Here is a 25,371-nt window from a genome sequence, read left to right on the forward strand (position 1 = left end):
GGAAATCAAAGGCATCAAAATTGGCAAAGATGAAGTTAAGCTTTCATTTTTTGCACATGACATGATATTATACATGGAAAATCCAATAGACTCCACCAGAAGTCTACTAGAACTTGGGGCGTCTGGGTGGCGCAGTCGGTTAAGCGTCCGACTTCAGCCAGGTCATGATCTCGCGGTCCGTGAGTTCAAGCCCCGCGTCAGGCTCTGGGCTGATGGCTCGGAGCCTGGAGCCTGTTTCTGATTCTGTGTCTCCCTCTCTCTCTGCCCCTCCCCCGTTCATGCTCTGTCTCTCTCTGTCCCCCCCCCCAAAAAAAAACGTTGAAAAAAAAAGAAATAAACATTAAAAAATGTTTTAGGGGCACCTGCATGGCTCAGTCGGTTGGGTGTCCGACTTCAGCTCAGATCATGATCTCATAGTTCGTGGGTTCAAGCCCCGTGTCAGGCTCTGTGCTGACAGCTCAGAGCCTGGAGCCTGCTTTGGATTCTGTGTCTCCCTCTCTCTCTCTCTCTCTCTGCCCCTAACCCACTCACATTCTGTCTCTGTCTCTCTCAAAGATAAATAAACATTAAAAAAATGTTTTAAAAAAGAAGATAAGCAATCACTATTTGCTAAAAGAATGAAAGAGAGCTGACTGCAATACCTACACAATAACTGAACACTTGAATCATGCTTATTCTGTCATTCTAAATACCCAGACTTAGTACTCACAAGAGGTAAAAGGGGCCTCTTACCTCAGACACAATGGTAGAGAGGAAGGAGCTTTGGTCATAAACCCAGCCATCCAGACAGGCCTCTGTGTCTGGCTCAGTCATGTTGGTGAAGGTTCCATTCAGATGAAGAAGCTGCCACTGGGGATGGATAAAGCGCTGACATGTCTCTGGCCTCGATTCTGAGTTCAATGCGATGGAGATTCTGAGGAGGGCCTCAGGGCTGAGGATCCCAGTATCATTATCAGAGACTGTGTCATTGTCAAGGATGTTCACCCAGCAGTGATGACCAGGAATGGCTGTAGTGAAGTTCTCCAAAATCATATGGCATAATAGCATCCGCATGAAAGGAAGAACTAAAATTATCTGAAGGATATGGAATTTCCCCAGGCCACCATCCTGATCCAGGAGCTCCTGAAAGGCCATTGAGTATGAACAGGTGATCCTCCAGAGGAGACACAATGACTTTATGGAGATAAATTCAAAGGGACAAAAAGGCTTCCTTTTATTAACTCACACTACGTCAGTGTGACCTCACTCACATCACTCCTGCAGCAGAGCAGTGGAAACAGGATCCCCAGATCTTTTGGAACCAGGAGGCGTTAATTTTTTAGCAGAGCCATAGAGAAAATTATATACCAGGGACACTTCTGTTGACAAAGAAATCTGTTTAAGATTTTAATCTCTGAATGTGCTTCCCCTTAGTGACCTTTCACAGCAGCTTCTGAAATTAGCATTGGACTTTGTCATGTATTTAACCCCCCAAATAAACTAAAATAAGCCTGCTGTGCAGTCTTCAATCATTTCCGGAAAATGAAACCTGAGCGACAAAAAAAGAATGGTTGTGTGATTTTTCTGTGGAAAGAAAAATCAAATACTTTTCTTGTTTAGCGCTGAATTTAGATTAAGGTAATACATAAGATCCTTTGTTGTTAATCAAAACAAAGTGAAATGTGGTGCAATTACTACATTTTGGTAACTGATACTACACTTCAGTTTCAATCACCTTAGGAATCTTAGATTCCTTGCAATGTAGATACAGAAGGAAGGCAGTGGTAAGTTCACGTAAGGGTTTATTTTCTCAAGCCTTTTTTTAAATTTATGTAATATATTTGAAGATCTTTTCGGTGCTAGTGTTTAGAGTCCTGATTCATTGGCGATTTCATCATTATGAATGAGGCTTCTTTATCTCTGATAGTGTTCCTTGACTTTAAGCATGTGTTTTGTCATACTTATATAGCCATTCCAAGCTTCTTGTACTTACGGTTTGCATATAAACTTCTAATCCCTTAGGTATTTTTTATTTTTATTTATTTATTTATTTTAATGTTTATTTATTTTTGAGAGAAAAAGAGAGACAGAGCACGAGCAGGAGACAGGCAGAGAGGGATCAAGACACAGAATCTGAAGCAGGCTCTAGGCTCTGAGCTGTCAGCATAGAGCCAGATGTGGGGCTCGAACCCAGGAACCACATGATCATAACCTGAGCCAAAGTCGAATGCTTAATAATGACTAAGCCACCCAAGCATCACTAGTTAATATTTGATTGAAATGTTTGTTGAGGGGTGTCTGGGTGGTTCAGTGGTTTGAATGTCCAGCTCTTGATCTCAGTTCCCACCACCTCAATCAAAGTAACAAACAGTTCTATCTCCACTCGTATCCCTCATGTACTGTTATAAGTAATACCTCTTTCCTGCTTCTGTCATTCCCTTTTCTACCTTTGGCCACTACTAAACTATTTCCCGTTTTTTTTTAAGCTTCTGCTAATTAAAAATTGTTTTATATACAAAAAATAATATGGGAGAGTGACGTCATCAAAATGGTAACGTAAGCTGTTCCCAACTTCAGTCCCCCACGAAAGAAGATCAGCTGGCAACTGTCCATAGAAAGACACCATTGTGAAAATCCCAGAGCCCAGAAGTGAGGCTGAAGCAACACTGAACCACAGGATCACATTAGAAGAGCAAGAGGAGTGGCTACAGTCTGACCATATTGCCCCACCTCCATGCCAGCGCGACACCACACTGAGAAACTCCATCCTGAGCCTACGGTTTCTCCAGTGAGAAAAAGAGAACGCAAGGTAGACATCAGTTCCCTCAACATTGGGAGCTGCTTCCCAGAAAGTCCAGCCAGGTATCACCTCATGGGGATTACTGGGAAAAACTGCAGGGCTCCGCCACTGGGACTCAGATAGGGATGAAGAAGGGACAAAGCTTGCATTAACCAGTGCTTAGATCTTGACAGACCATGTTCCTGTTTGCAGTGGCATCGAGAAGAGAACCCAGCCAGTTTTTCTGCCCATCTGCAGAGCTGAGCTGGAGGCCCCATCTTGACAGAGAGCTCAGTTGGTAGCTCTGCCTGATTTGGGTCCCCAGCCAACAAACTATACCAGCTGTGGAGCTGGTTATGCGGCCCTGCCCGGGAAGGAAAGCATATTCACAGTCCTGCCCAACTGCTGGGTGTAGCCTCCATTCCCATTAAGCCAGGAAGTCTAGCAAGGGAATCCAGGTATCCATAGAGCCCATCCAGTGGTCTCACTTGGATAGGCATCCAAGACCAAGTCTTTCTCAACTGTTAAGAATGGCCTCTGGCCAGGACAAACTTATGGAGAATAACGAAGCAGAAAAAAAAAAAAAGAGGGAAACTAAGGGAAAGAGCAAGATTTAAGAATTGGAGAAATCAGTGATCATTAAAAAGGAACAACATCAGAATCATAGGGATCCCAGCTGATGAAGAGAGAGAAAAATGGGTAGAAGGGTTACATGAGCAAATCATAGCGGAAAACTTTCCTAACCTGGGGAAAGACACAGACATTAAAATCCAGGAAGCACAGAAGACTCACATAAGATTCAACAAAAACTGACCATCAACAAGGCATCTCATAGTCAAATTCACAAAATACTCAGGCAAGGAAAGAATCATGAAAGCACCAAGGGAAAAAAGTCCTTGACCTACAAAGGGAAGACGTTTCAGGTTTGCCGCAGACCTATCCCCAGAAACTTGGCATACCAGAAAGAAGTGGCAGGATATATTCAATGCGCTGAATTGGAAAACTATGCAGCCAAGAATTCTTTATCCAGCAAGGCTGTCATTCAAAATAGAAGGAGAGATAAAAAATTTCCCAGACAAACAAAATTAAAGGAGTTTGTGGCCACTAAACCAGCCCTGCAAGAAATGTTAAGGGGGACTTTCTGAGGGGAGAAAAGATGTATATATATACCCAAAGCAACAAAAGATTAGAAAGGACCAGAGAACATGACCAGAAACTCCAACTCTACAAGCGTCATAATGGCAATAAATTCCTATCTTTCAGTACTCACTCTAAATGTCAATGGACTAAATACTCTAATCAAAAGACATAGGGTAACAGAATGGATAAGAAAACAAGATCCATCTATGTGCTGTTGACAAGAGACCCACTTTAGACCTAAAGACACCTTCAGATTGGAAGTAAGGGGATGGAGAACCATCTATCATGCTAACGGTCAACAAAAGAAAGCCAAAGTAGCCATACTTATATCAGATAATCTAGACTTCAAAATAGGGACTGTAACAAGAGATGAAGAAAGGCATTATATGATAATTAAGGGGTCTATCCACCAAGAAGACCTAACAATTGTTTTGTGGGTTTTTTTCAATATATGAAATTTATTGTCAAATTGGTTTCCATACAACACCCAGTGCTCATCCCAAAAGGTGCCCTCCTCAATACCATCACCCATCCTCCCCTCCCTCCCACCCCCCATCAACCCTCAGTTTGTTCTCAGTTTTTACGAGTCTCTTATGCTTTGGCTCTCTCCCACTCTAACCTCTTTTTTTTTTTTTCCTTCCCCTCCCCCATGGGTTTCTGTTAAGTTTCTCAGAATCCACATAAGAGTGAAAACATATGGTATCTGTCTTTCTCTGTATGGCTTATTTCACTTAGCATAACACTCTCCAGTTCCATCCACGTTGCTACAAAGGGCCATATTTCATTCTTTCTCACTGCCACGTAGTACTCCATTGTGTATATAAACCACAATTTCTTTATCCATTCATCAGTTGATGGACATTTAGGCTCTTTCCATAATTTGGTTATTGTTGAGAGTGCTGCTATAAACATTGGGGTACAAGTGCCCCTATGCATCAGTACTCCTGTATCCCTTGAGTAAATTCCTAGCAGTGCTATTGCTGATCATAGGGTAGTTCTATTTTTAATTTTTTGAGGAACTTCCACACTGTTTTCCAGAGTGGCTGCACCAATTTGCATTCCCACCAACAGGGCAAGAGGGTTCCTGTTTCTCCACATCCTCTCCAGCATCTATAGTCTCCTGATTTGTTCATTGTGGCCACTCTGGTGTGAGGTGATATCTGAGTGTGGTTTTGATTTGTATTTCCCTGATGAGGAGCGACATTGAGCATCTTTTCATGTGTCTGTTGGAAGACCTAACAATTGTAAACATTCATGCTCCAAATGTGAGAGCACCCAAATATATAAATTGATTAATCATAAACATAAACAAACTCATTGATAATACCATAATAGTAGGGGACTTCAACACTCCACTTACAGCAATGGGCAGATAATCTAAACAGAAAATCAACAAGGAAACAGTGACTTTGAATGACACACTGGATCAGATGGACTTAACAGATATATTCAGAACATTTCATCCTAAAGCAGCAGAATACACATTGCTTTCCAGTGCGCATGGAACATTCTCCAGAATATTTCACATACTGGGACACAAATCAACCCTCACCGAGTACAAAAAGATCGAGATCATACCATGCATATTTTCAGACCACAATGCTATGCAACTCAAAATCAACCACAAGAAAAATTGTGGAAACATAACAAATACTTGGAAACTAAAGACCATCCTACTAAAGAATGAATGGGCTAACCAAGAAGTTAAAGAGTAAATTAAAAAGTACATGGGGGTGCCTGGGCGGTTCAGTCAGTTAAGCATGTACCTTTGGCTCAGGTCATGATCTCACGGTTTGTGAGCTTGAGCCCCGCGTTGGACTCTGTGCTGACAGCTCAGAGCCTGGAGCCTGCTTCAGATTCTGTGTCTCCCTCTCTCTCTCTGCCCTTTCCCCACTCACACTCTGTCTCTCTCTCCTTCAAAAATAAATAAACATTAAAAAAAAATTTTTTTAAGTACATGGAAGCCAATGAAAATGATAACATCACAGCCCAAATGCTCTGGGATGCAGCAAAGGCAGTCATAGGAGGGAAGTATACAGCAATCCAGGCCTTTCTAAAGAAGAAAGAAAGTTCTCAGATACACAACCTAACCTTACACCTTAAAGAACTGGAAAAAGAACAGCAAATAAAACCCAAAAACAGCAGAAGACAGGAAATAATAAAGATTAAAGCAAAAATCAATGCTATTGAAACAAAACAAAATAAAACAAACAAACAAACAACAACAACAACAACAATACAGTAGAACAGATCAATGAAACCAGAAGCTGATTCTTTGAAAGAATTAACAAAATTGATAAACCCCTAGCCAGTTTGATCAAAAAGAAAAAGGAAAGGATCCAAATAAACAAAATCAAGAATGAAAGAGGAGCTATTACAACCAACACAGCAGAAATGCAAACAATAATAAGAGAATGTTACAAGCAATTATATGTCAATAAAATGGGCAATCTGGAAGAAATGGACAAATTCCTAGAAACATATACACTACCAAAACTGAAACAGGAAGAAATAGAAAATTTGAACAGACCCATAACCAGTAAAGAAATCAAATTAGTAATCAAAAGTCTCCCAAAAAACAGTCCAGGGCCAGATGGCTTTCCAGAGGAATTCTATGAAACATTTAAAGACGAGTTAACACCTATTCTCTTGAAGCTGTTCCAAAAAATGGAAATGGAAGAAAACTTCCAAACTCATCCTATGAAGCCAGCATTACCTTGATTCCAAAACCAGAAAAAGACCCCAGTAAAAAGTGGAACTATAGACCAATTTCCCTGATGAACATGGATGCAAAATTCCACAAGATATTAGCCAAGCGGATCCAACAATACAATAAAAAAATTATTCACCATGACCAAGTGGGACTTATACCTGGGATGCAGGGCTGGATCAATATCCACAAAACAATCAATGTGATTCATCACATCATTAAAGGAAAGGACAAGAACCACATGATCTTCTCAATAGATGCAGAGAAAGCTTTTGACAAAATACAGCATCCTTCCTTGATAAAAACCCTCAAGAAAGTAGGGATAGAAGGAGCATACCTCGAGATCATAAAAGCCATATATGAAAGACCCAACATTAATATCATCTTCAATGGGGAAAACTGAGAGCTTTCCCCCTAAGGTCAGGAACAAGACAGGGATGTCCACTCTCGCCACTGTTGTTCAACATAGTATTGGAAGTCTTAGCCTCTGCAATAAGATAACACAAAGAAATGAAAGGCATCCAAATTGGCCAGGAGGAGGTCAAACTTTCACTCTTTGCAGATGACATGATACTCTATATGGAAAACCCAAAGGATTCCACCAAAAAACTGCTAGAACTGATCCATGAATTCGGCAAAATCGCAAGCTATAAAATCAATGCACAGAAGTCGGTTGCATTCCTAGACACCAATAATGAGGCAACAGAAAGAGAAATCAAGGAATCAATCCCATTTACAATTGGATCAAAAACCATAAAATACCTAGAAATAAATCTAACCAAAGAGGTGAAAAACCTATACATTGAAAACCATAGAAAGCTTATGAAAGAAATTGAAGAAGACACAAAGAAGTGGAAAAAGATTCCATGCTCCTGGATATGAAGAACAAATATTGTTAAAATGTCAAAACTACCCAAAGCAATCTATATATTCAATGCAATCCCTATCAAAATAACACCAGCATTCTTCAGAGAGCTAGAACAATCCTAAAGTTTGTATGGAACCAGGAAAGACCCCAAATTGCCAATCTTGAAAAAGAGAACCAAAGCTGGAGGCATCACAATACCAGACTTCAAGCTGTATTACAAAGCTGTAATCATCAAGACAGTATGGTACTGGCACAAAAACAGACACTTAAATCCATGGAACAGAATAGAGAACCCAGAAATGGACCCACAAACATACGGCCAACTAATCTTTGACAGAGCAGGAAAGAACATCCAATGGAATACAGTCTCTTCAGCAAGTGGTGCTGGGAAAACTGGACAGCAACATGCAGAAAAATGAACCTGGACCACTTTCTTACACCAGACACAAAAATAAACTCAAAATGGGTGAAAGATCTAAACATAAGACAGGAAGCCATCAAAATCCTCAAGGAGAAAGCTGGCAAAAACCTCTTTGATCTTGGCCGCAGCAACTTCTTACTCAACACGTCTCCAGAGGCAAGGGAAACAAAAGCAAAAATGAACTATTGGGACCTCATCAAAATAAAAAGCTTCTGCACAGTGAAGGAAACAACCAGCAAAACTAAAAGGCAGCCAATGGAATGGGAGAAGATATTTGCAAACGACATATCATTTAAAGGGTTAGTATCCAAAATCTATAAAGAACTTATCAAACTCAACACCCAAAAAAACAAATAATCCAGTGAAGAAATGGGCAAAAGACATGAATAGACACTTCTCCAAAGAAGACATCCAGGTGGCCAATGTACACATGAAAAAATGCTCCACATCACTCATCATCAGGGAAATACAAATCAAAACCACAATGAGATACCACCTCACACCTGTCAGAGTGGCTAACATTAACTCTGACAACAGATGTTGGCGAGGATGTGGAGAAGGAGGATCTCTTTTGCTCTGCTGGTGGAAATGAAAATTGGTGCAGCCACTCTGGAACACAGTATGGAGCTTCCTCAAAAAATTAAAAATAGAACTACCCTATGACCCAGCAATTGCACTACTAGGTATTTATCCAAGGGATACAGGTATGCTGTTTCAAAGGGGCACGTGCATCCCAATGTTTATAGCAACACTATCGACAACAGCCAAAGTATGGAAAGAGCCAAAATGTCCATCGACAGATGAATGGATAAAGAAGATGTGGGAGGGGCGCCTGGGTGGCTCAGTCGGTTAAGCGTCCGACTTCGGCTCAGGTCATGATCTCGCAGTTCGTGAGTTCAAGCCCCGCATCGGGCTCTGTGCTGACAGCTCAGAGCCTGGAGCCTGTTTCACATTCTGTGTCTCCCTCTCTCTCTCTCTGACCCTCCCCCGTTCATGCTCTGTCTCTCTCTGTCTCAAAAATAAATAAACGTTAAAAAAATTTTTTTGTAAAAAGATGTGTGATATGCACACACACGTGCACACACACACACACAATGGAGTATTACTCAGCAAGCAAAAAGAATAGAGTCTTGTCATTTGCTACTACACGGATGGAACTGGAGTGTATTATGCTAAGCGAAATTAGTCAGTCAGAGAAAGACAAATATCATATGACTTCACTCATATGAGGATTTTAAGATACAAAACAGATAAACATAAGGGAAGGAAAACAGAAAGAATATGAAAACAGGGAGGGAGACAAAACGGAAGAGACTCTTAAATATGGAGAACAAACATAGGGCTACTGGAGGGGTTGTGAGAGGCAGAATGGGCCTAATGGGTAAGGGAATTAAGGAATCTACTCCTGAAATCATTGTTGCACTATATGCTAACTTGGATATAAATTTAAAAAATAAATTAATTTAAAAAAGAATGCTTGCAATAATAGAGAAAGAAAATAAAGAAAATAAAAGAATAGCCTCTGGCCCCCACATAACCAGGGACCCTGAGCAATGACTCTCGTCAGCCTCAGAACCCAGACCATGACATCTCACAGCCACAGAGCTCAGACAACCACTCCACCCCACAGCAGAATCCAGTCTATGGCCTTGCCTCAGGTAAGCCTTATCTAGTGACACCACCCTATTATGGAGCATTGCCTGTAGCCCACACAACAAGGAAGCCCAGACAGCAAACCTGCTGAACCACGTGCATAGCCTCTAATCCTATCCAACTGTGCAACACACCTGGTAGCCCCTCCCCAACCAGAGACCCAGCCAGCAAACTTGCTCAACAGTAGACCAAAGTCAGTGGCCTACTTGATCATGAAGTCCAGCCTGCATACTCACTCAAATTTGGGCATAACTTACAGCTCTGCTTAATCATAGAGTACAGCCTAAGGCCTCATCCAACTGTGAAGCTCTGCCTATGGCCCACTTGAACACAGGGTCCACCCAAAAACTCCATCCAGTTGGGGAGCACAGCCTAAGATCCCAACAACCAAGAGCAATTGCATAACTTAGTTTGAAGCCCTGTCCAACCACAAAATCCAATTAGTGGCACCACCTTACCAAAGAATGGTCTGCGACTTCACCCAACCAGCTGGTAATTGCAGAGCCCAGCTAGTGGCCTCACCTGATCACAGAGTAAATCCAGCTGCTTCGCCCAATAGGGAGCCACCATCCCCACTTATAGGTGGAGCCCAGCCAGAAGAAGCCCTGCCCCAACCTCAGAGAATAGTCAGTGGTCTTGTCAACTAGACATGCCAATAACAGACCCCACCTGCCCATGTGTGCTATCAACTGACCCATCCAGTACTCCAAGCTGAGCTGATTAGTGAAAATCTTTTCTTGCCAAAGTAAACCTATAAATCTGGAAGAGAAGAAATTCAACAAAGGAATAGAAACTGTCCAAAGAAACCAAATAGAAATCCTAGAGCTAAAGAATATAATGAGTTAAATAAAGAATTAAATAGAAAATTTCAACAGAAGACTCAACCATGCAGAAGAAAGAATCAAAGAACTAGAAAATAAGCCCAGTTATATAAGAAAAAAAGAATGAAAAAGAGTAAAGAAAGCCTATGGGCTCTATGATACAACCAAGGAAATAATATATGTGTTATGGGAATCCAAGAAGAAGAGAAAAGGACAAAAGTTAATTTGAAGAAATAATGGTTGAAAACTTCCCAAACTTGAGGAGAGAAATGGACGTCAGATTCAAGAGACCCAGAAGACCCCAAATAGGTTAAACCTGAAAAGAGCTTCACTGAAACGCATTATAATGAAATTGTTGAGGGTCAAACACAAAGAGAATTTTGAAAGCAGCAGGAGAAAAGTGATTCATCACATTCAAGGGAGCTGCTGTAACACTATGACCAGAAACCTGAACTGAAACCTTGCAGGCAAAAGAGAGTGAGATGATATACTCAAAATAATAAAAGAAAAATATTAATCAAGAACACTATACCCAGCAAAACTGTCTTTCAGAAATGAAGGAGATAAGGACTTTCCAAAACTAACAAAAGCTAAGGGATTTCAACATCACTAAACCTATCTTACAGGAAATGCTACGTATATCAACACTTGTTTTTTTTTTTTTGGTTTTTTTTTTTTGCTAAATACATGGCATGTGTATACAAAAGCTGATTTAACCATTCACCTGGTGAAGGCCATATGGATTGTTTCTAGTTTTTGTTTGTTTGTCTTTTAGTGACATTTAATGACATATAATAATGTATAAGTTTAAGATGTAGGTCATGTTGATTTGATACATTTGTATGTTGCAAAATGATTACCATCATAACCTTAGCGAACACCTCATTTGTGTCACAAAATTATAATTACTTTTTTGTGTTGAGGACATTTAAAATCCAGTCCTTTACCCAGGTTAAAATCGATAATACAATATTTTCTATAATCACTTGGGTATGCATTAGGACTCCAGAACTTATTTATCTACTACTTGCAAGTTTGTATCCTTAAACAGCTCACCAATTCCCCCACTGCCCAGATCCTGATAACCACCATTCTACTCTCAGTTTCTAAAAGTTTGGCTTTTTTAGATTTGACATACAAGTTATATACAATATCTATCATCCTCCCTCTGACATATCGCATAATATAGTGCCCCCAAAGTTCAACATGTTGTCTCAATTGGCATAATTTTCTTCTTTCTCATGGCTGAATAATATCCCATTGATACATATACCAAATCTTCTTTATCCATTCATCCATCAACGAACACTTAGGTTTTTCCACATCTTGGCTATTTTGAAGCATGCTACAATAAACATGAGAGTGCAAACATCTTTTCAATATCTTGATTTCTTTTGGATATATACCCACAAGTGGGATTGCTGGATCATATGGTAGTTCTATGTTTAACTTTTTGAGAAACGTCCATATTGTTTTCCATGGTAGCTGCACTAATTTACATGGCCGCCAACAGTGTACAAGGGTTCCCTTTTCTCCACCACCTCGCCAGCACTTACAGCTTGCCTTCTTGATCCTAGCTATTCTAACAAGTGTGAGGTGATATCCCACAGTGGCTTTGATTTGCATTTCCGTGGTAATTAGTGACGTTGAGCATCTTTTCAGTATTTGTTGGTTATTTGGGGTATCTTTAAAAAAAAAATCTCTGTTTAGTTCATCTGCCTATTTTTAAATCTGTTTTTGTTTGTTACTGAGTTATATGAGTTCTCTACATATTTTGGATATTAATGGCTTATCCAATATATCGTTTGCAAATATTTTCTCCTATTCCATAGGTTGTTGCTTTTTCATTTTGTCTATTGTTTCTTTTGTTATGAGGAAGATTGTTAGTTTGAGTACTCTTACTTGTTTATTTTTGCTTATGTGTTTGTGCTGTTGTTGTCATATCCAAATAATCATTGCCAAGACCTGTGTCAAGGAGCTTCTTCTCTATGATTTCTTCTAAGAGTTTTCATTTATTGGGCCTCATATTTAAGTCTTTCCTCCATTTTGGGTTAATTTTTGTGAGTGGTATATGGGCCCATTCGTTTTTCTGCATTTGGTTATTTACCACCATTTGTTGAAGAGACTTCCTTCCACCATTGAGTATTCTTGGTTTTCTTGTCAAATATTAGTTGACCATATATGTGGGCACTTATGTCTAGAGACTCTATTCTATTCCACTTTACTGTGTGTCTACTTTTATGCCAGTACCATGATATTTTAATTACTCTTTGTAATATAGCTTGATATCAGGAAGAGTGATATCACACTTTCACATAATTTCTTTGGCTATTTAGGGTCCTTTGTGGTTCCATATGAATTATAAGATTGTATTTTCTATTTCTGTGAAAAATGCCATTGGAATTTAGTAGGGATTGCATTAAATCTATAGATGGCTTTAGATAGTATGGACATTTAAAAATGTTAATTTTTCGGGGCGCCTGGGTGGCGCAGTCGGTTAAGCGTCCGACTTCAGCCAGGTCACGATCTCGTGGTCCGTGAGTTCGAGCCCCGCGTCAGGCTCTGGGCTGATGGCTCAGAGCCTGGAGCCTGTTTCCGATTCTGTGTCACCCTCTCTCTCTGCCCCTCCCCCATTCATGCTCTGTCTCTCTCTGTCCCAAAAAAAAAAAAAAATGTTAATTTTTCCCATTCGTGAACAAGTAGTATCATTCTATTTATTTGTGTCTTCTTTAATTTCTTTCATCAGTGTCTTATATTTTTCATTGTACAGATCTTTCTCTTCCTTGGTTAAACTAATTCCTAGATATTTATTGTTTTTTATTTTAATATGAATGGGATTTTTTTTTCTTCATATAATTCACTGTTAGTGTATGGAAATGCCACTAATACCTGTGGGTGGACTATTGAATTCCTTGATTAGTTCCAAAATTCTTTGGTTGAGTTTTAGGATCTCCTATATATAAGATTATATCATTTGCAGATAACAACTTTACTTCTTCCTTTCAAATTTGAATTCCTTTTGTTTCTTTATCTTGCCTGAATGCTTTATCTAGGATTTCCTGTATTATGTTGAATAAGAGTGTTGAGAGTAGGCAACTTTGCCTTGTTCCTGACATTAGAAGAAGAGTTTGTTTTTAGCCTTTTACTGTTGACTATGATGTTAGCTGTGGGTGTTTCACATATGACCTTTATTATGTGGAGGTATGTTCCTTCTATACTCAATTTGTTGGGGTTTTTTATCATGAAACCGTGTTGAATTTTGCCAAATATTTTGTCTACATCTATTGAGGGTGTCCTATAATTTTATCATTTATTTTATTAATGTGGTATATCATATTTAATGTTTTATTTATGTTGAACCATCCCAGCATCCCACTTGGTCATGGAATATAATCCTTTGATGTGTTGTTGAATTTTGCTTACTACTATTTTGCTAAGAATTTTTACATCTATATTCATCAAGGGTATTGGTCTATTGTTTTCTTGCAGTGTCCTTATTTGGCTTTAGTATCAGGGTACTGCTGGTCTCATAAAATGAGTTTGTCTTCAATGTTTTGAAGAGTTTGAGAAGGATTGGCATTAATTCTTCTTCAAGTTTTTGGTAGAATTCACCAGTAAAGCCATCTGGTCCTGGGCTTTTCTGTATTGGGAAATTTTTGATTACTGATTCAATCCCTCTATTCATTATTGGTCTGTTCAAATTTTCTATTTCTTTCATTCAGTCTTAGTAGACTGTATGCTTCTTAGAATCTACCCATTCTTCTAGGTTATCTAATTTATTGGCATATAATTGTTCACAGCAGTCTCATGATCCTATGTTTTCATGTAGTATCAGTTGAAATGCCTCCTCTTTCATTTCTGTTTTAGTCTTCTTTTTTTTTCTGAGTAGTCTAGCAAAAGGTTTGCCAGTTTGTTCACATTTTCAAAAAAAAAAAAAACAGCTCTTAGTCATTGATCTTGATCTTTTCTATTGTTTTTCTTTTTTCTTTTTTTTAATATAATTTATTGTCAAGTTAGCTAACATACAGTGTATACAGTGTGCTCTTGATATCGAGGGTAGATTCCTGTGATTCATCACCTACATACAACACCCAGTGCTCATCCCTTTTCTATTGTTTTTCTAGTCTCTATTTCATTTATTTCCATTCTGCTCTATTATATCCTTTCTTCTATAACAAACTGTGGCTTAATTTGTTCTTCTTTTTCTAGTTCTTTGTGATGTAAAATTAGGTTGCTGGAGACTTTTCTGTTTTTTAATATAGATGCTTGCATTTCTTTAAACCTCTCTAAGAACTGATTTGCAGCATCCATAGGTTTCGGTGTGTTGTGTTTTCATTTCTGTTTGTTTCAAGATTGTTTTTACTTTCCTTTTGATTTCTTCTTTGGCCCATTGGTTGTCCGGGAGTATGTTGTTTAGTTTCCACGTGCTTTTAAACTTTCCAGCTTTCTTTTTCCTTTAATATTTGTATAACGTATTTTTATTGTAGAATTTCTAAAATAGAAATATAATTCATGTACTATAAACTGATCCTTTTAAAGTGTACAGTTCGGTGGTTTCTAGTATATTCACAGAGTCATGCAGCCATCTCCATGATCTTAATTTCAAAACATTTTCATCAGCCTTGTCCCCATTAGCAGTGACTCCCTAATCCTCCCTATCCCCTTCACCCCCTGCCCTGAAACCACTAATATGATTTCCTTGTGGATTCATCTGCTCTGGACATTTCATATAAGTGGAATCATATAAGGTGGTTTTTTGTTTCTGGCTTCTATCACTTAGTATAAAGTTTTGAAGGTTCATCCACATTGTAACATGCATCAGTATTTCATTCCTTTTTATGGCTAAATATAGCTATGTTATTTTTGTTTATCCATTCACTGATTGATGGATCTTTGAGTTAGTTATTTTCACTTTTTGGCTATTATGAATAATGCTGCTATGAACATTCCTATACAAGTTTGTTTTGTATGTGATATTTTAATATTTATGCTGTGCTTTCAGATCTGATTTGGTCCTCATAAATACTTTGAGAGATAAGGCAAGTCATACTATTTCCATTTTATAGGTAGAGAAACAGAGGATCTCAGATATAATAGCTTCATACATGCTAGAGTCAGGGTGGGGGGGATGGGTGAAGTAGGTGATGGGAATTAAGGAGTGCACTAGTCATGATGAGCACTGGGTATTGTATGGAAGTGTTGAATCACTAAATTGTACACCTGAAACTAATATTATACTGTATGTTAATTAACTGGAATTTAAATTAAAAACTTAAAAAAGAACAAAAGAAAAGCAAATAGAACCAGCTTTATCTTTCTTGATTTCTAGTTTCTAACTTTCTGTTGTTTCTAACAACAGAACTGAAACAAAATACTTTCTGTTGTTTAAGCCACCCAGTCTGTGTAATTTTGTTACGGTAGCCCTAGAAGACTAAGATATCCCTCTTTCAAAAGCTTTACAATAGCACCCAATGATTCAAGAAATTTCATCTTTGTAATTGTTCCATTTAAGTCATTTCCTGAAAAGGAATCTCTGCAGGCTGGACATAGATCTACTTTCTAAGGTGTCCCACAAGTGATGAATTTGAAATTCAAGAATAAGACTCTGAATAGCCAAAACCACCTTGAAAAAGAAAAGCAAAGCTGGAGACATCACATTCTGGACTTCAAATTATATTACAAAGCTGTAGTGATCAAAACAGTATGATACTGGCACAAAAATAGACACACAGGTCAATGGAACAGAATAGAAAACCTAGAAATGAACCCACAACTATATGGTCAATTAATCTTCAACAAAGCAGGAAAGAATATCCAAAGGGAAGAAGACAGATCCCTTCAACAAATAGTATTGGGAATACTGGACAGCAATATCCAGAAGAATGGAACTGGACCACTTTCTTTCACCATACACAAAAATAGACTCAAAATGGATGTAAGACCTAAATGAGAGACAGGAAACCATTGAAATCTTAGAGAACACAGGCAGTGACCTCTTTGACATCAGCTGTAGCAACTTCTCTCTAGATATGTCTCCTGAGGCAATGGAAACAAAAGAAATTAAATAAACAAATAAACTATTGGGACTTCATCAAAATAAAAAGCTTCTGCACATCAAAGGAAACAATCAACAGAACTAAAAGGCAACTGATGGAATGGGAGAAGATGTTTGCAAATGACATGTCTGATAAAGGGTTAGTATCTAAAGCCTATAAAGAACTTATCAAGCTCAACACCCAAAAAACAAATAATCAATTAAAAATAGGCAGAAGAGATGAATAAACATTTCTCCAAAGAAGACATCCAGATGGGCAACAGACATATGAGAAGGTGTTCAACATCACTGATCATCAGGGAAATATAATTCAAAACTTCAATGAGCTATCACCTCAGACCTGTCAGAATGGCTAAAATCAACAACATGAGAAACAACAGGTGTTGGCAAGGATGTGGAGAAAGAGGAGCCCTCTTTCCCAGTGGGAAAGGGGACTCCCACTGTTGGTGAGAAGGCAAACTGGTGCAGCCACTCCGGAAAACAGTATGGAAGTTCCTCAAGAAACTAAAAATAAAACTACCCTACAATCCAGCAATTGCACTACTGACTATTTACCCAAAGAATACAAAAATACTAACTTAAAGGGATACATGCACCCCGATGTTTATAGCAGCATTATCTACAACAGCCAAATCATGGAAACAGCTCAAGTGTCCATTGACTGATGAATGGATAAATATGTGGCATATATATATATATATATATGTGGCATGATATAGATAGATATAGATATAGATATAAATAATGGAATATTACATATTATACATATAATGAAATATTACTCAGCCACAAAAAAGCATGAAATCTTGCCATTTGCAATGACATGGGTAGAGCTAGAGAGTATTGTGTTAGGCAAAATAAGTCAGTCAGAGAAAGACAAATACCATATTATCTCACTCATCTGTGGAATTTAAGAAACAAAACAAATGAGCAAAGGGAAGAAAGAGAGAGACAGGCAAACCAAGAAATAGACTCTTAACTATAGAGAACAAACGGACAGTTACCAGAGGGGAGGTGGGCAGAGGGATGGGCAAATAGGTGATGGGGATTAAGGAGGGCACTTGTCATGGTAAGCACCAGGTGATGCATGGAACTGTTGAATCACTACTATATTGTGCACCTGCCACTAATATTACACTGTATGTTAACTAACTGGATTTTAAATAAAAACTTTAAAAATTTTTTAAAAAGAATAAGAAACTCTAGTCTGCAGAATAAATTCTAAAGATTTTTAAAAATCAACCTACCTTCTCCCATTATTGCCCTGTATATTCTGTAGATTCCATCTTTTGAATATCTTATAAGTGCACAAATATTATTTACCTTTTCCTATGATTGTATGCTTATTATTCTCTTGGTTATAAACTGGTTTTTTTTCAATTGTTCACCCACTGCTTTATTGTCTCAAGAATCTTCCTTCAAGAGTAGTTAAAAGTTCACTTCTATAAAGACCATTTCCTTGGCCCATGGCGTCTCCCCGGGAATCATGAAACATTGTCTTTTTCATTTTTCCACAGCACACTGTGTATTTCTCTTATAATTATCTTACGACATTGCAGTGTAATTATTTATGTATCTATCTCTTATTAACTGGATTATAAGACCTTGAAACACTGACCTCATGTTTCACTTAGAAACTTATAAATAAAAATATAATATACAAATACATATAAACACATGACATTGGTTTATTTACAGCAATAGCAAAGAAAGTTAGTCCAAAATGCTATTCGGATGACTCAGTAACTCTGGGAAAACAAACCATTACAGAAAAAATACAATTTCCTTCCCCCATTTTGAAATTTCCTCATTTCAAAAATCTTAAAACCGCTGTTACGGTGTGATTTAAACTGTAGCAGGACTTCAGTTACCAAAAGTTAGCATTCGTTCACAACATGCCACTTTGATTTAACTGAGGATGGTTTTCTTTAATCTTTAATAAAAATGCAGTTCTAATCAAGACAAATCCCTGCTCTCTGCTCTTTACACAGGAATATCACAAAGAAGTTCACCCTTGGGCCTCCATACATCCCTTTTCTGAAAATACTAGATGATTGAACAGGTGTGTTTTAGGTTATATGCCAAACAGGGATATTTCCGTCTAAACTCTACTGACTTCCCAGGAGCCTGTAAGGTCAGGATCATTCACTGAGTAGTCTTTTAAGCAAGTTTAGTTGTCAACAGCTAAGTCTCTTTGCCAAATACATGTATCTGTGACTTTATGGAAACTATCTAGCTGCCTCAGAAGACTTGGGGTAAAACCTCCCACCAGTCTTCTGTGTCGGTCAGGCAGGGCCCACTAAGGAGAAAGTGGGGTCAGGATCCATATGCACTTAGTGTGGGGGCACCTGGGTGGCTCAGTCAGTTGAGCTTCCGACTCTTGATTTCAACTCAGGTCATGATCTCATGGTTCCTGGGTTCAAGGCCCATGTCCAGCTCCATGCTAACAGCAGGGAGCCTGCTTGGAATTCTCTCTCCCTCTCTCTCTGCCCCTCCTTCATTCATGTGTGTGCACACACACACTCTCTCTCTCTTCCAAAATAAATAACCATTAAAAAAATATATGCACTTAGTGTGACATAGCGAAAGGAAATATTTTCTCCCTTTGAACTTATTTCAGTAAAGTCATTGTGCCTTCTCTTACAGATTGACTCTTCAGCCTCCATGGCCCTTCAGTGCCTCCTGGATCAAGATGGAGGCCTGGGGAGATTCCAGATCCTTCAGATAATTTTCCTTTGTATCTCCAGCCTCATAGTGAAAACTCATATTTTATTGGAGAACTTCACTGCAGCCATCCCTGGTCACTGCTGCTGGGTCCACATCCTTCACAATGACACGGCCTCTGCTAACAGCACTGGGATCTTCAGCCAAGAGGTACTCCTGAGAATCTCCATCCCACTGGACTCAAACACGAAGCCAGAGAAATGTCATCGCTTCATCCATCCCCAGGGGCAGTTCCTTCACCTGAATGGTACCTTCTGCAACACTAGTGGGCCAGACATAGAGCCCTGTGTGGAAGGCTGGGTGGATGACCAAAGCTTATTCCCTGTCACCATTGTAATTGAGGTAAGAAGTCCCATTTAAATCTTCCACTTATATGATCAAAGTGTTTAGAAATACACAAAAAATTGGAGCGCCTGGGTGGCTCAGTAGGTTGAGCGTCTGACTTCGGCTCAGGTCATGATCTCACGGTTGATGAGTTCGAGCCCCGCGTTGAGCTCTATGCAGGCAGCTCAGGTCCTGGAGCCTGCTTTGGATTCTGTGTCTCCCTCTCTCTCCGCTCCTCCCCTGCTCACTCTCTGTCTCTCTCTCAAAAGTAAATAAAGGTTAAAAATAATTAAAAATAAATTTAAAAAAGAACTACACAAAAAATAGACTTGCTTTATACATTTAGTCCCAACGTGGACACTGCAGCCAGACTTTTCTTCATTCGTTCAGCAGATAGTAATCGTTTATCTATACTATGACAGTCAAGAGTATTGGTATTGAGGTTAGTGAACAATCTAAACACATGTCTGCTATCACATCATTCAATCTAGTGAGAGAGACCTATAATTTAAAAAGTAATGTTATGCTATAGGAACCTGGGTGGCTCAGCCAGATAAGCACCGGACTTCAGCCCAGGTCATGATCTCATGGTCCATGGGCTCCAGCCCCACATTGGGCTCTGGGCTGACAGCTCAGAGCCTGGAGCCTGCTTCAGATTCTGTGTCTCCCTCTCTCTCTATCTCTCCCTCTCTCCCTCTCTTTCAAAAATAAATAAACATTAAAAAGAAATGTAAGTAATGTTACGCTAGATCAGTGGTTCTCAATACTCATTGAAAACTGATTTCCAGAGTAGAGTAAATCAGAACTTCTGGGCAAAGGATCCAGGCATCAGCACTTTTTAAGCTTTCTCAAGTGATTTGATGTGTGGCCAAAGATAAGAGTTACCATAAAGGTGAATGTAGATTGCTAAGTGAAGTCCAAGGCAGGGCTTCTGTATTACCTATAGGATGAGAGTAGGTTTCTTGAAAAAATTGTGTTGGACACAATACCTGAAAAATGTGTATAAGTTAATGCAACAAAGGGAATTGGTGGTCTAAGAGGAAAATGAATAGAGATATGCAGGCACATGGATGCAAATGATTCAGAGGATATGAGGCACAAGAGAGTGAACCAGCCTCATTTCAAGTGTTGAAGCAAGCTCAGTATTATAGCTGTGAGACACCAGGGGAGAGTGGTTGGAAACAAAGGCAGGACCACAAGGGAGAGGATCCCATCCATCACATGTAAGAGTTTGGAGTCAATGTCTACTAAAGGGTTTAAACTCTTCTAAAACTGCTGTGCTGCTTTCCTCCTCTTCCAGTGGGAACTGATATGTGAATCTCAGTCATGAAAATTGTGGGGGGCCGGGCCCCGGTGCCAGGCTGAGACCGGGTCGAGCAATGTTCCCTGTTGACTCAGCCAACCCGGTGGTTCCCCTCCCATTCATGTGGGAGGCCGGCCCCGGCGCCAGGCTGAGACCGGGTCGAGCAACGTTCCCTGTTGACTTAGCTAACCCGGTGGTTCCCCCTCCCATTCCCCCACTTTCAAGGGCATATGAAAGCCTTGTCAAGGCTGAGAAAGTTAATTCCTGAAGCCTGTGGTCTGCAGGTGTTGGCAGTAATGCTACCTCCCTTTTTCTACCCCGAGTCAGATAGAAACAAACATGGGAATTGTGTTTTGCTAGCAATCTTATCAACAAGGTCTTGTTGTGACCCGTCTAGAAAATGCACAAGAAACACAGAACTAAATGTTTTGGTTGGCAGCGATTATGTGAAACCTGTTTATTCTTAGAATGGCCTGACCCATAAGAGTCCAGATATAAAAGATTGTGTACAGCAACAATAAAGCCGTCACTTGGGCCATCAGCCCAGGGGACCCTCCTGTTCCCAAACTTTCTTCTCTCTCTTTTTTCTTGCATTCCCCTACCCTCAGGACCCTGACCTCGGTGTTTGTCGCGCCGGTCGCGACAGAAAATCAGTGGCCCAATTCCTATTTATAGCTGGGGCACTGAGTTAGGTTTATTCTAGGGAAGGAGCAGGGAGATAAAGAGAAGGGAGGGAAACAAACCACAAGAGTCTCTTTATGATAGAGAACAAACTGAGGGTCGATGGAGGGAGGTGGGTGGAAGATGGACCAGATAGGTGATGGGTAATAAGGAGGGATGAGCATTCGTTGGGATGAGCATGGGCGTTGTATGTAAATGATGAATCTCTGAATTCTACTCCGGAAACCAATATTGCGCTGTATGTTAACTAACATTGAAATTTAAAAAAGAAACCTTTACTGACATCTCACTGTAGGTTCTGCATCGTGCTATGTGCTGACCTCTATCTCTGACTCCAGGGAGCCACAACCTAATAAGAGTACTTAATAAATTATAGTGTGGTGTGATAAATGTGTTCTTTGTATTGCCTGAAGCAGGTCAGAGGAAGGCATCTAACTCAGATTCAAAGAAGTTTCAGGGAAGGATTTTCAAAGCTGATGCCAGGACACAAGGTTTATGTCTAGGAGTTATTTGAATGCAGGGAGAGGATGAGGTTTTGAGGCAGAAAGTACCAACATGTTTGAAAGCGCAAATTTGTGAATTATTATTATTATTAATTGGCCTTGAAAATGTTCTCAACTACCTAGACCAGTAAGATAAATGGTTTTGAATGCTGCCAGACTGGTCATCACTGCATACCTACAATGCAGGTATTCATGTGCAACGAGTAATAATCTTTACACAATCTGTGGGTTGTGTAGCAATGTGGCACCGATGGGATGGTAAGATGTTGCACCTGTCACCTGGGTGCGGATCTCCGTGAAATAGCTTTAATACATAATATTTGTAACCATGTAAGGTAAATAATATTAGGAACACAGGAGGACATGGCTTGGGGAAATGAGAAGTTTGGGACCTCCTGCATCTTGGCAGAGCTCCTTTCGAAGGAGGCAGTCAGCCATTGCTGTCACCCATGAGAGCGCTAAGGGAACTTTATATGCCCCTGAACATCCGTCCATCAGTGTGATGCCACTTGGTAGTGGTAACTAAAAATTGTGACCTTTGAGTTGATCACCATTAAACATTACCTATGTAGATCTTCGGATCAGAGTCCAGCCTCTGAGCCAGTGTGTACTACTTTCCCCAGTGTTCAGACGCCAGCTAACCCCCACGAAATGTTTAATAAGAGATATAATAATAATGGGGATGCGACAGTTGGGTTGGAAGGATAATTGAGTAGGAGATAACAGTGGCAGCCAGAAGACCAGTTGTAAGAGGGTTGATTTCAATACCTATGGCTCAGATCATCTTACCAGATGTTACATTAGAAAGGCTATTTTAGAAGATATTCAAAGGAACTTTGAAGTTACTGAGTTCTGCTCCCTGTCAGATGAAAAGCAGCCCAGCACTTCTGATTAATAACCATCCGGTTTCTGTTAGAAAACTTCTGAGAATGTGTAGCTCCTGCCTTTAAAAGGCACCACCCGCAAGTATTTGACTACTGTTAATGTTACACATTTCATCCATTTACCGGGCTTTTCAAGCTTGAACTTCTTTCTGTCTCTCTTACCCCAGGGCCCCCGTGACGCTCCAATGATATTCCAGTGTACTTAAAATAAAATCCAAGTTTCTTTTTTTTTAATGGTTATTTATTTATTTTGAGAGAAAGAAAGAGGGAGCAGGGGAGGGGCAGATGAGGGGGAGAGAGAATTGCAAGCAGGCTCCACACTGCCTGTGATCCCACAAACCATGAGATCATGACCTGAGCTGAAATCAAGAGTTGGATGCTTAACTGAGCCACCCATGTGCCCCTAAAATCCAAGTTTCTTAGCAAGCCCTGCCAGGCATGAGATCTGGCCCCTGCATCCCTTTCCCACCTCATCTCCTACCACCTGCTCCCGTTCCCTGCTAATCTTCAGAACATCAAGCTGGTTACCTCCTCATAGTTTTTACACTTGCTATTTCTTCTGCCCCAAATACTCTCTTCCCTCTACATTGCTCATCCTATACCTTCTAATTTCTCAAATTCAAATATTACTTCCTCAAAGATCTCTTCCCTGACTCCTTGTTTACTCCTGTTCTATATCCCAGCCTTTATTTTTTTCAAGGGAAATTTGATAACATGGCCTTTTAAAAGTCACACTTCTTCACTGAGGGGTAGCAGGAACCATTTGGGAGACTATTGAAATCGTCCAGAAAAGAAATGGCAGGGGAGTAAATTTAAGAGGTGTCCATGAAGATGATAAGATGTAGCTGGACTGGGGAAATGTTTTAGAGGTAGAGGCAATAAAACTTGGTAGTGGTTTCGATTATTATTGGTTTTTGGGGGGGGGGGCCGGGTTGTTTTTTTGGTTTTTGTTTTTTTGGTTTTTTTACTATTGGAGGGCTTCTAGTGAGAGAAATAGATGTATCCAAGGGAATATAGGCTCTGGCCTGAACAAATGAGTAAATTCTGATGCCAGTATACAAGGTGGGAGAACACTAGGATAGAAGCAAATTTGGGAAGATAATCAAGATGTGTGTTTTGACTTCCTGAGTTGGAGTTCCCGAACAGACATGCGTACGGAGGTTCAGGCAGATATGTGCTTTTATGGATATTAAGGTCACAGAAGAGGTCAAGGCTGGGTATTCACTTGGATGTTATTAGCATATAAATATTTTTATAATTATGAGAGTGGAAGAGGTAACTCAGGAAAGAAATGCAGCTAGATATAAAGTGGATTCAACCCCGCCTAAAGCAATAACTCACCATGTGATCACCATTTTTTTTATTTTTAATTTTTTTTAACATTTATTCATTTTTGAGAGACAGAGACAGACAGAGCATGAGTGGGGAAGGGGCAGAGGGAGGGAGACACAGAATCCGAAACAGGCTCCAGGCTCCGAGCTGTCAGCTCAGAGCCCAACGCAGGGCTTGAACTCACGAACTGCAAGATTGGACGCCCAACCAACTGAGCCACCCAGGCACCCCAAGACTTCTTTCTTATATGCATATCTGAATATATGTATTCGTGCTCACTTAGGTAGCACATATACTAAAATTGAATATATGTATTCACATTTGTCTTCATTCCCATCCTTCACCATAGAGACCATTCTCATGCACTTCCTAATTAGTTATCTCTTTATTTGTATATGTTATCATAAATGTGTACTATCATGGGGTATGCAGGTATCTTAATGTACATAAAAGGCATCATGCTATTTATCCAATCTCTTTCTTGCTTTTTACTATTCACCAATAGGTTTTTGAGATCTGCGTGCATTCCTGTGTGTATACCCAGTCTGTTGCTTCTCACTACTCCATAGCTTTCTGTGGTGAGCTCCACCTTTTACCCTATTCTCTTTCCCAGTGATAGACTCCCTGATTCCCACAACATTCCTAACACCACGCCTATCTCTAACCTTGATATGTGTCCCTTTACCATGAGAACTTTTCTTCACAACCAGGCTTTAATTTTTAGAGCAAGTTTAGTTTCACAGAAATACTGAGTAGAAAGTAGAGGATTCTAATTTCCCCCTCTCTCACACTTGCCCGTATTGTTAATGTCTTGTATAAATGTGGTAGGTGTATTGCAATTTTTGTATTTCAAGTTTTTATTTAAATTCCAGTTAGTTCACATGTAGTGTAATATTAGTTTCAGGAGTAGAATTTAGGGGTTCATCACTTCCACACAATACCCGGTGCTCATCCCAACATGTGCCCATTTGTTACAATGGATTGGCCAATATTGATACATTATTAAGTTCATAGTTTAATGGGCACAGTCTTTGTGTTGTATGGTCTTAGGGGCAACTGTAGAATGTTATGCATCCACCATTGAGCATCTCTCTAAAAATGACCTGTGCTCTACCTAGTCATTCCTCTCTCTCCTCTGGCAACCAGAACCATGAGAATCTATTTAGGATATTTAGAGTCTTGTTATATATAGTT

The 25,371-nt window shown here is 39.6% G+C and overlaps 1 long non-coding RNA gene across 1 annotated transcript in view; it reads right to left on the reverse strand.

The window, feature by feature from the left end:
- Positions 1-632: 632 nt before the first annotated feature.
- LOC128311746 (uncharacterized) overlaps positions 633-25,371 on the reverse strand; it is a 59,977-nt gene continuing 35,238 nt past the window's right edge. Inside the window, exon 3 of the long non-coding RNA XR_008290279.1 lies at positions 633-1,122. This is a non-coding gene — a long non-coding RNA (uncharacterized LOC128311746). The remainder of the gene's footprint in view (positions 1,123-25,371) is intronic.

This window comes from Acinonyx jubatus, chromosome D1 (assembly GCF_027475565.1).
Source record: "Acinonyx jubatus isolate Ajub_Pintada_27869175 chromosome D1, VMU_Ajub_asm_v1.0, whole genome shotgun sequence".
Classification (NCBI taxonomy): domain Eukaryota; kingdom Metazoa; phylum Chordata; class Mammalia; order Carnivora; family Felidae; genus Acinonyx; species Acinonyx jubatus.